Genomic DNA, 9,997 nt, shown 5'->3' with positions numbered 1-9,997 from the left:
GCCTCGAACGCTTTCTCCTTTGTAGGTGCGAAGCAAGTAAGGGGGAATAAGACGTTGTATGGTTGGTTGATGGAAGCACGGCGGACGTATGTGGGAAAGCTTCGTTCGGGTACCGAAGGCCTGTCGAAGATGGGAGAAGTTCTGAGGATAAATTCCATCAAATATACTTGCGGCGTCTGAAAAACCTCGAAACGCACTCGGTGGCCAGTAACAAGTAAAACCGGAGCACCCCCCCCCCCCCCCCAGTGTACCACATGCATATAAAAACGTTGCCCCCAACCGCCACCCCACCAGAGACTTGCCCGGTCACCAGCTTGCTGGCCCGCCGTGCACGGGAGATCGCATCCAGCATTGGGCTTTTGAAATAAATATTCCTCTCTCTCTCCGGGAGGTCATGACTGCACAGCCAAACAAAGGGTAATGATGATATTTGACAGTTGATCATTAGTTTAAATCGGGATTGTCCCGAAGTTATGATACGGAGGTGAGCTCACATCCGGCACCAGCCTCTGCCTGCAGCTCGAGGGTGCTCTCCCGCGCATACCGTGCACTCGGTTGTAATGAACGGCGCGTGACCAGCGAATTTCCCCTTGCGTCGGTTCACTAATGTAGATAGGCCTCCGCCTGCAGCAGATATGCCACGTAGATTTACGTTTGCTGCGCCACGAGCTGGACCAAGGTGCGGTTGACCTTTGTGGAAATACGGGGGAAACAAAGCCTTTCGCCCCGCCCGCACTCCCACTCCGCGGATGCAGCGTTCCCGCTCGCTAACCGCGGAGGGGTTCGTGCTCGAGGGACAAAGGGAAGGGACGACACAGCGTTAACACTCATATGCTATTTATTACACTTGCAATTAATACACAGAGTGGGCCAGCTAGCTACAAAACATCAACGAGGCATTCCTCGGAAATAGAAGGCTACGTAAGAAGGACCTCCGACTTACCGGCTGGGGCAGGGGCGCGACTTCGGAGGTATCGGCGGCGAACGTTTGTATGCGCCGATAATGGCGGCCGGGTTTTCCCGTGCGCGCTGCATTCTTGAGGCAAAGCCATTCCCTAGCATTTGCTGGGGAAGGCGGTCAGAGCGCGCGTTTGCTGCGCTCGCTTCGCTGCCTGGAACCAGAAGTCCAGCGGCAAGGCACAACGGATCCCCGTGTGCTTGCCGCGGAAGGTGACGAGAGCGTGCGGCTCCAACCGCTCACGACGCTGGCCGGATACCGAAGGGCCTCTCTCCGGTTCCGCAGAATTCCGCGTAACCTGCGAGGTGGCGCTCCCGTCTCCGTTCCCTTTCCCCCATGAGGGAGACTTCCCTCCTCGCCCAGCCGGGGGCTGTCCGTCCCGACGGCCGACGATGATGGGCCGCATCGAAACGGAGGGGGGAAACAGGTTCTCCACACCTTCACCGCGTGATAGTAGCCCTGCCATATCACGTGCATACGTGTCGCTGTTGCGTTTAGGAGGCCTCGAGCCCTATGAATTTGAGAGTGCCGCGAAGAGCCTGGAAACAGCGAGTCAACTCAGGCATTCTACTAGGGGCGCGCGAATATTGGAAATGTTCAGATAGCGAACCGAATGTCCCTCTTTTCAATGCACTGGACGAATCAAATATTGCGTGCTTAAAATTATCCGAAACGAACCCACATCGTTGTAATATTTTCGAATAGCTTTCGAATGATTGTCACGAAGTTCGAATAAGGCATGCACCCCGTTTTTTTTTTTCTCGACAACTGTTTCAAAAACCGGACTCACTGCAAAGCTGCACGGCATGATGCCGTGATCGCTCTATGCGTGAGAGAGGGTTCAACGCCGCAACGCTGTACATTCGTGTGGCGACGTTCATAATGCACTTACCTATGGCCGTCAAGATTGGGCTACTCGACAAGGTTTAGCTAGGTTTAGCAAACCCTGTCTTCGTGCCTGATATGGCGTTTGTAACGCCGGATGGCCTCTTTGAATTTAATGTGATGCCGTTTGGACTTAGCAATGCGCCTGCGACTTGTTAGAGATTAATGGACACTGTATTGCGCGGCATGAAATGGGACATTTGTCTATGCTATCTTGATGACGTCGTCATTTTTGGTAAAACGTTCGACGAGCATAACGACCGCTTAGCTCGTGTGTTAGACTGTTTGCCTAACGGCGGCCCGGTACTCAATTCGATTAAGTGCCGCTTCAATTGGTGAGCGTCAGGTGTTGGTGCACGACCATATCTCGTCGATGAACAGGGCCTGAGGTCAGATCCTCACAAAACGGCGGCTGTGGGGTCATTTCAAGCACCACGGACAGTCAAAGGGGACCGCAGCTTCTTGGGGTTATGTTCCTATTTCCGGCGTTTTATTCGCCGCTTTGCCGACATTGCCTATCCGCTGACGCGCCTTCTCCACAAAGTAGCTTCGTTTGAATGGACTGCCGAACGCGATGCGTCCTTCCTGCAGCTGAAGTCATATCCCGTCCTCCGGTATTTCGAGCCCTCCGCAGCAACAGAAGTTCATGCTGATGCTATAGTGGTGTTGGCATCGGCGCTGTTCTGGTTCAACGCCTCGAAAATCGGGAGCACAGATGATCGGGACAATACGCGAGCCGCTCCCTCAGCTAGCCAGGGCGCAAGTATACACTGTTACCGAACAAGAATGCCTTGCTGTAATCTTCGCCGTGCAGAGGTTCCGATCGTATACCTGTATGGCCGCCCATTATGACCGATCGTCACTCCCTCTGCTGGCTCGTAAATCTCCGAGATCCATGCGGTCGCCTCGCGCGCTGTGCCCTAGCTCCGTCTACAGGAGTATGACTTCAGTGTCGTATACAACAGCGGTCGGCGACACGCCGATGCAGACGGTCTTTCGCGAATTCCGCTTCCCTCAACTAAGTGTGACAGTGCACAATTTCGACCATTACATCTCAGCCATCGTTCCAGAGTTTTCTGACGTTCAGGTGCTTAAAACCGAGCAGCGGAAGATCCGGCTCTACAACCACTCTTTGCCTCCGCGCGCAATCAGGGAGTTACGGGCCATTTTTGTATCCCCATGGTCTGTTATGAAAAAAAAAAAACTACTCCCCTGTGGGACCCCGATATCTGCTTGTTGTTCCAACGGCTCTGTGCTCCTCCATTTTGCGCGTCATGCATGACGACCCTGCCCCCGGACATCTGGGGTCGGCTCGCACGCTCCGTCAAGCTCAAGAGCGGTTGCGTTCCACGACAGAACGATATGTGGCCAGTTGCACGCAGTGTCAGCGCCACAAAGGCCCTACCTCCGCTCCACCTGGCCCTGTGACGCCTCTCAGCAGTCCGTTCGAGCAGGATGGGTTGTGTTGTGTTTAATGGCGCATAGGCAACTAAGGCTATCATGCGCCACGCACAAGGTATTGAAAAGTTACCTGAAGAGTTTTATAAAAATGTGAAAAGTTATCGGTGGTGTAAATGGCCTAAGACGCTAATTTAGTGATCGCAAAGGAAAGACATTAAAAAAATGAATGCTAGTAAAAGCTTTAAAGAAAGTCGGGTAACCTCTGCAACCATCCTTGCCTGCGCAAGGATGACGAGGCTCCCAGCCAATCGAAAAAAAAACAAAAAAAAAACCTCGGCCTTCTTCTCAGGAGTGAGAAAGTGGCTGAGGTGCATTGTAAAGTCGAACGAAGCACCGGGTAAAAACTCACAATTTTTGGAAAAAGCCTGCTTTTCTTAAAAAGCTACAATCATAGGACATGTCAACAATTGCATTATCACCTAAGAGAAGCGCTGACTGAAAAGGAATGCATTCATTATAAAATTGACTAAAATACTTCCTCCTTAGTTTTTATGGTCTTGAGCATACGAATGAAATATGGTTTATTGTAAGCTCGTCTTCACATCTTTCACAAACAGGTTTGTCTTGTTTTGTCAATCACTAGTTATGTGCCAGGTATGTGCATTCTATGCGAAGGCGACATAAGGTTACTTCAGTGAAACGTTCCTGGTGTCTGCATGACTTCCATTCCCCCAAAGTGGGCTTTATGAAGTGCAGTTTGTTGTTCAGTTCACTATCCCACTGTTTCTGCCATTTGTTCTTTAATTTGTTATGTATCAAATTCATGCAGTCTTTATGAGGTATGTTCACATTTTTTATTTCACCACTTTGAGCTCTTACTGCTTATGAGTCGGTGGTTCTCTCGTTACCCTCTATGCCGATGCGGCTCGGGACCTGTTTTCGATGTTTTCGTGTACTGTTTTGTCCAGAACCATACACATTGCATAACATTCGGCTTTAAAGATTGATACATAAACTGGCAATCTTACAATTTTTTTCCCATTTCCCCTGCACTACCGCCCTTCCAACGTGCGTTGTTTGCTTTCGAGCCATCAGTGTAAAATTCCATGTAGCTTGCATATTTCTCTTTCACAGCAAAGTATTCTTGTAAGTGTTCCTGTGGTGTTTTTTTTTTTTACGATACTGTGTTAGTGTGAAGTCACACACAGCAGGAAGGCAGTACCATGGCGGCAATGGATCGTGTCTCGGGACCATTTCAGGAAGAGCATCTAGTATCTGTAGTTCGTGACATGCACCTTCAAAGCGTAATAACCAAAGTCTGATTTATTGTGGTTTGTTATTGAACAGTCTTCTGGATGTGCACTTAGTAACTATGGGGTAACAAAGTTGTTTTGGCATTCACAGGTAAGCATTGCTCTTATGTTTGCAAGAGATGGTTCACTTGCTTCTACATACAGACTGTTTATGGGGGATGTTCTGTATGCACCAGTTTATAGACGCAGACCAAGGTTTTGTACAGGACCCAGTTTTTTTAGGTATGATGGTCTTGCAGACCCATACACAATGCATCCATAGTCCAAAGTGGACCGTACTACGAAGCGGTAAATCTGTAAAAGGCACCTATCGGACCCTCAGTGTTTTCGTGAGAGTACCTTCAGTATATTTAGGGATCGGGAAGCTTTCCCTTTGAGGGTGTTTATGTGGGGCAAGAATGCGAGCTTTCTGTCAAAAGTTATGCCTAGAAATTTACGTTCTTGTTTTACTTGTAGAACAATCTCATTCGAGTGCAGGGCGGGATCAGTCTGCAAGCCTCTTTTGAGTGAGAAAAGGACAGCTGCCTTTTGTAGCGAGAACTTGAATACATTTTGGTCTGCCCAAGTCGTTAGTTTGTTCAGTGTACGCTGTATACGTCTTTCGCACGTTTACAAGCTGGAATATGTGCATGAAATTTGAAGGTCATCAACATACACGGAATACATGGTGGACTTTGGAATTAATTTCGATGTGATATTCGTTGTTACAATGAAGAGCGTGGTACTCAGAATACACCCCTGCGGTACCCCATTTTCTTGGATGAAATTTTTCGAAAGTGTGCAACTTAGGCGTACATGAAATGAACGGTCAGAAAGAAAGTATTTCAAAGAGTTCGGCATCCTGCGACGGATACCTAGATCCGCTAAGTCACGAAGAATACCAAACCTCCGGCTGGTATCATAAGCTTTTTCCAAGTCAAAAAATACTGCCAGTCAGTGCTGTTTGTGTATGAACGCTTCACGGACTGTGTTTTCAAGATGGACGATATGGTCATTTGTACAACATGCTTTTTAAAATCCACATTGGTGGATATCAAGAAGGTTGCGTGATTCAAGATCAACATTAACCTAATATTTACCACACTTTCAAAACTTTTGGCAAGACAACTCGGAAATACTATTGGCCTGTAACTACTAGCCCAGGTTGGCGGTTTTCCAGATTTCAGGAATGGCACAATCACGATCTTTTTCCACGTCCCTGGCATCTTTCCAGACTGCCATATTTTATTGCAGAATTTCAGAAGAGAAATTCTACAGCAGGTTCGGAGAGGTGGGAAGCATTTCATAATGGATTTCATCAGAGCCTGGTGCTGTCTGTTTGCCGGTGGACAGTGCTCTACGGATTTCTTGTAGTGTAATTAATTTATTGTAAATTTCATTTGGACTGCCATTTGTCGGTAGTCGTTGTTTTTAAGTTGTGTTCTTGTATATTTAAGAATGGTTGTGTGTAGTGTGAGGAACTAGAAACTGTGGAGAAGTGTTCCCCTAGTTTGTCGGCCTGTTCGCTAATACCTGTTTGTGTATCCGGAGCTGTTAGGAAAGGAATTGTGAAAGGAGAAAAGCTGCCATCAAGTTTGCGGACTTGTTCTTTCATTTGTGTTGATGCAACTGAACTACTTATGGATGATACGTAATTTTTCCTGGACCTTTTTTCAGAATTGCGACGTATGTGCCATGCTTTTGCGCGCGCCTTTTTAAAACTTATAAGGTTCTCGGCCGTTGGATACCTGCGGAAAATTCCCCAGGCTTTATTCTGTTTCTTTTTGCTTCTATGCTATCTTGGTTATACCATACCTTGTGGTTCCGGCATACCACTCCCGAAGACTGAGGAATGGCTAGGCTTGCAACAAAATCTGAAAAAAAAAAATTCTCCGGTGTGGCCTCCTTCTGAATAGCGCCCAGTCCGCCAAGCAGTTTCCAGCGGCGTGATTTAGTTGGGATGATTGATGGTGCTGATGGAAAGTTAATTATCACCGGAAGGTGACCACTCCCATACGGATTATCAAGAACATCCCACTTAAAACCGCTAAAAACAGGGGGAGCTAAAAGACAAGTCTATGCAGCTCATTGTTCCAGATGTTGGAGAGGAATATGTCGGTTTGCCTGCATTGAGTAGGCAAACATTTTTGTACAGATTAAAATCTCCTATTATACGGCCATTAGTGTCCGTCTGTTCACCCTCCAAAACGGAGAGCGCGCATTAAAATCCCCGACTACCAGGTATGGCTCTGGTAACTGATTAAAAAGTGCTTGTAGGTCATGGAGTGTTACTGTGAGGTGTGATTGAAGATATACTGAGCATATGGTAATTGTTTTAATAGTAAGCACTGTGACTGCGACTGCTTTGTATTTTGTTTGTAGCTTGATTTCGTGGGTTGGAACACCGTTCTGAACTACAATAGCAACTCCACCAGAGAGCCTACTCGCCTGCTCACGGTCACGGCAAAAGACTTTATACTTTTAAAAAATATTTTTATGAAAAGATCCCAAGTTGGTCTCCTGCAGACACAGTGCTATACAGGAGACAGATAATTTAAAATATCTGTTGCATTGCTATAGTTATTTAGAATTTCACGGCAGTTCCAGTGGATAAGGAACGCCATGATGATTTTTTTTTGGGGGGGGGGGATGTAGTGGGAACCTTACCCAATGGGCACTGAAGCTCCCTTGGATGTCCTGTGGATGTTTGGGACATCCATGGGACGTCCAACAGAGTTCCAGTGCCCACTGGGTAGGTCCCTCCTTGTTGAGGGCCTGTTATTACGTTTTTTTTTTTCATTTTTGCGATCAATATAGCTCCGCCGCCGCAGCGCGGAGGCGATCTCTGACTTGTGTCCATCGCCTCACTGAAGGCATTGGAGTTCCGCGGGGAACCCGCGGCCAGGGGGGTTGTGGGCTTCTCCCGAACAGGGAAAGCCTTGCGGACTGCCGACTTGGTGGCCGGTGGGCCCTTTTTCTGGGTTGGAGTAGCAGCTCTCGCTGCATCTGCCAGAGGCGCAGATGGCCCTGCCTCAGCCTCACTGTGCGTGAGCTGGGCAGGTGCCTGAGATCGCTGTGGTGTTCCACGCCCACGCACCACATCGGCGAAGGTTATGTGGGGGGTGAAGGAGAGAGTGCCTTGTGTCATTGCATGACGCCTTCTTGCCTCTTTAAATGTTATATTCTCTTTTGTCTTTATTGTAATTGTTGTAATTATTTCTTTTTCTTTCTTCCAGGCAAGACAAGACCTTTAATAAGAGCGGCGTGGTCGCCTTCGCAGTAAGCACGGCGTGGCGCGGTATTGCAGTCTGATTGGTGGTCATTTGAGGCACATTTGGCACAGGTGTTACGGCCGCAGCAGCTCTGGGAGCCGTGGCCAAACTTCTGGCAATTGAAACAGCGTCTAGGATTGGGTATATACGGGCAGACGGAGATTTTTGCGTAGCCTACCTCGATTGACTCGGGCAGGGTGCAGGAGGCAATGTTCAGGACGAGGTGTTTCGTCGGAATTTCTTTGTTGTATTGGCGGAGTGCAATTCTATGGACATTAGTTGCATTCTGAGGAGACAGTCCTTCAAGCATCTCTTCCTCTGTTGGGTGTAGAAAGTGATTGTCTGAGATGGCATCACATTCTGTATTCAGTGATCTGTGTGGTCTGACGGAGACAGGAATATCGCCAAAGGTTTCAATGTTCGAAAGCTTTGACATTTGAGTTCTGTCGAGCAGTTCGAGCAGGAGGTCCCCACTAGCCAATTTTGTCACTTTGTACTGAAGGCCCAAGGAATCTGTAAGAACTCTTGAAACAAGGAACAGGAATACTTCTCTGGCTGGCTTTCCGGTTTCTTTACTGTGGACGATGTGGTGTTCTGTAAAAGTTTTCTTTTTGAGAAAGAAAAAAAAACTGAGAGGTGACATCGGTCCGCCCTGTTTTCAGAGGGTGATCATTTCAAAGCAGAGAGGAAGCCATAAAAAAAAAATGTGTTCTTCGGCCATGGTGCCAGCAGCCCACCATGGAGCCCCGACAAGGGGACGGGACAGGAACTTGAAAACGAGCCCTGCCCATGCCAGCTGTACACCACTGCTATAACCAAATATGGGTAACTCAGTGTATACTTACACAGCTAGCACAAGTTTAACCCTAGCCGTCTATTAAAAGTGAAAAAAAAACGAGAAGAGAGGAGGAGACAGGAATGTTGTAAGAAATATACGATAGAAAAGTGAAAGTTGGAGGGGAGGATAGGAAAAGGCAACTGCCGATTACCCCCCGTCGGGTCAGGCCGGATGTGCCGTCTAGGAGAACCTGGGGCCAAAGTGGCGTGTTGCCTCCGCCGAGGGGCCTTAAAGGTCCAAACGCTCGGCATCGGCTCAACCACCAGGATCCCGTTTTCCCCGGACACGGCGATGCCACGTGCGGCTAAGCGCGGGTGCTCGGGTCCGTGGTGACGCACTGCTCACCATCATCCCCCTGCGGGGATGTCCCTGCGGATGCTCAGGAACCCGTGGTGTCGCAACTCACCAACATCTGCATGCAGCAGATGCCCCTGCGGGGATCGAGCAGGATGGAATTGATGTGCTTGTACCTTTTCCCAAATCTCCAAATGGCAATCGCTGGATTATGGTATGTGCGAACTACCTTACACGTTATTGTGAAACGGCTGCTCTACCATCGGCTACCGATCATCAAGTGTCGCTGTTTCTTCTGAACTCTGTCCTCTTACGCCATGGACCACCACGAACGGTAGTCAGTGACCGAGGCCGCCAATTCATGGCCGATATCGTTGAAGAGCTAGCTGCTACGTCTGTGCACGGTTACCTACAGGCACTCAATGCCATGTCACCCACAAACAAGCAGTTTGACGGAGCGCATAAACAGAACACTCAATAACATGCTTGCTATGTATGTGGACTATGACCATAAGAACCAGGACACCATACTGCCCTCCATCACATACGCCTTCAATACCGCCGCTCATGAAACAACCGGATACAGTCCATTCTACTTGTACGCTCAGCCGCCTCGCTAAACCCTGGACACCATCATATACCATTTTCTACCAATGACAGCCTTTGTATCGCGAGATTCTGTCTTTAGCTAAAGAAGCTCATCGGATTGTGCGTCTGCGATTCATTGCTTCTCAAGAGCGCTTCAAGGACCGCTACAATATAGGCACCGCCTGCATGTTGTCTATGTACACGCTACGGGCGATATTGTGTGGCTTTGGCGCCCAGTCAGGCGCCGCGGCTTACACCAAAAGCTACTGGCCCACTACGAAGGCCCGTACGCACGCGCACATGTTGTGGCCAGAATTATAGTGACATCACATATCGGATTGCGCGCCTCACAGCAACTGGTCGCCGTTCCGCGAAAACTGAACTTTCAAATGTCGCTTCACTCCCTCCTTTATCCCTTCCCTTACGGCGCGGTTCAGGTGTCCAACGATATATGAGACAGATACTGCGC

Source organism: Amblyomma americanum, chromosome 4 (genome assembly GCF_052857255.1).
Source record: "Amblyomma americanum isolate KBUSLIRL-KWMA chromosome 4, ASM5285725v1, whole genome shotgun sequence".
NCBI classification, from domain to species: Eukaryota; Metazoa; Arthropoda; class Arachnida; order Ixodida; family Ixodidae; genus Amblyomma; species Amblyomma americanum.
The sequence above is the reverse complement of the archived record's forward strand: the minus strand, read 5'-3'. Positions refer to the sequence as shown.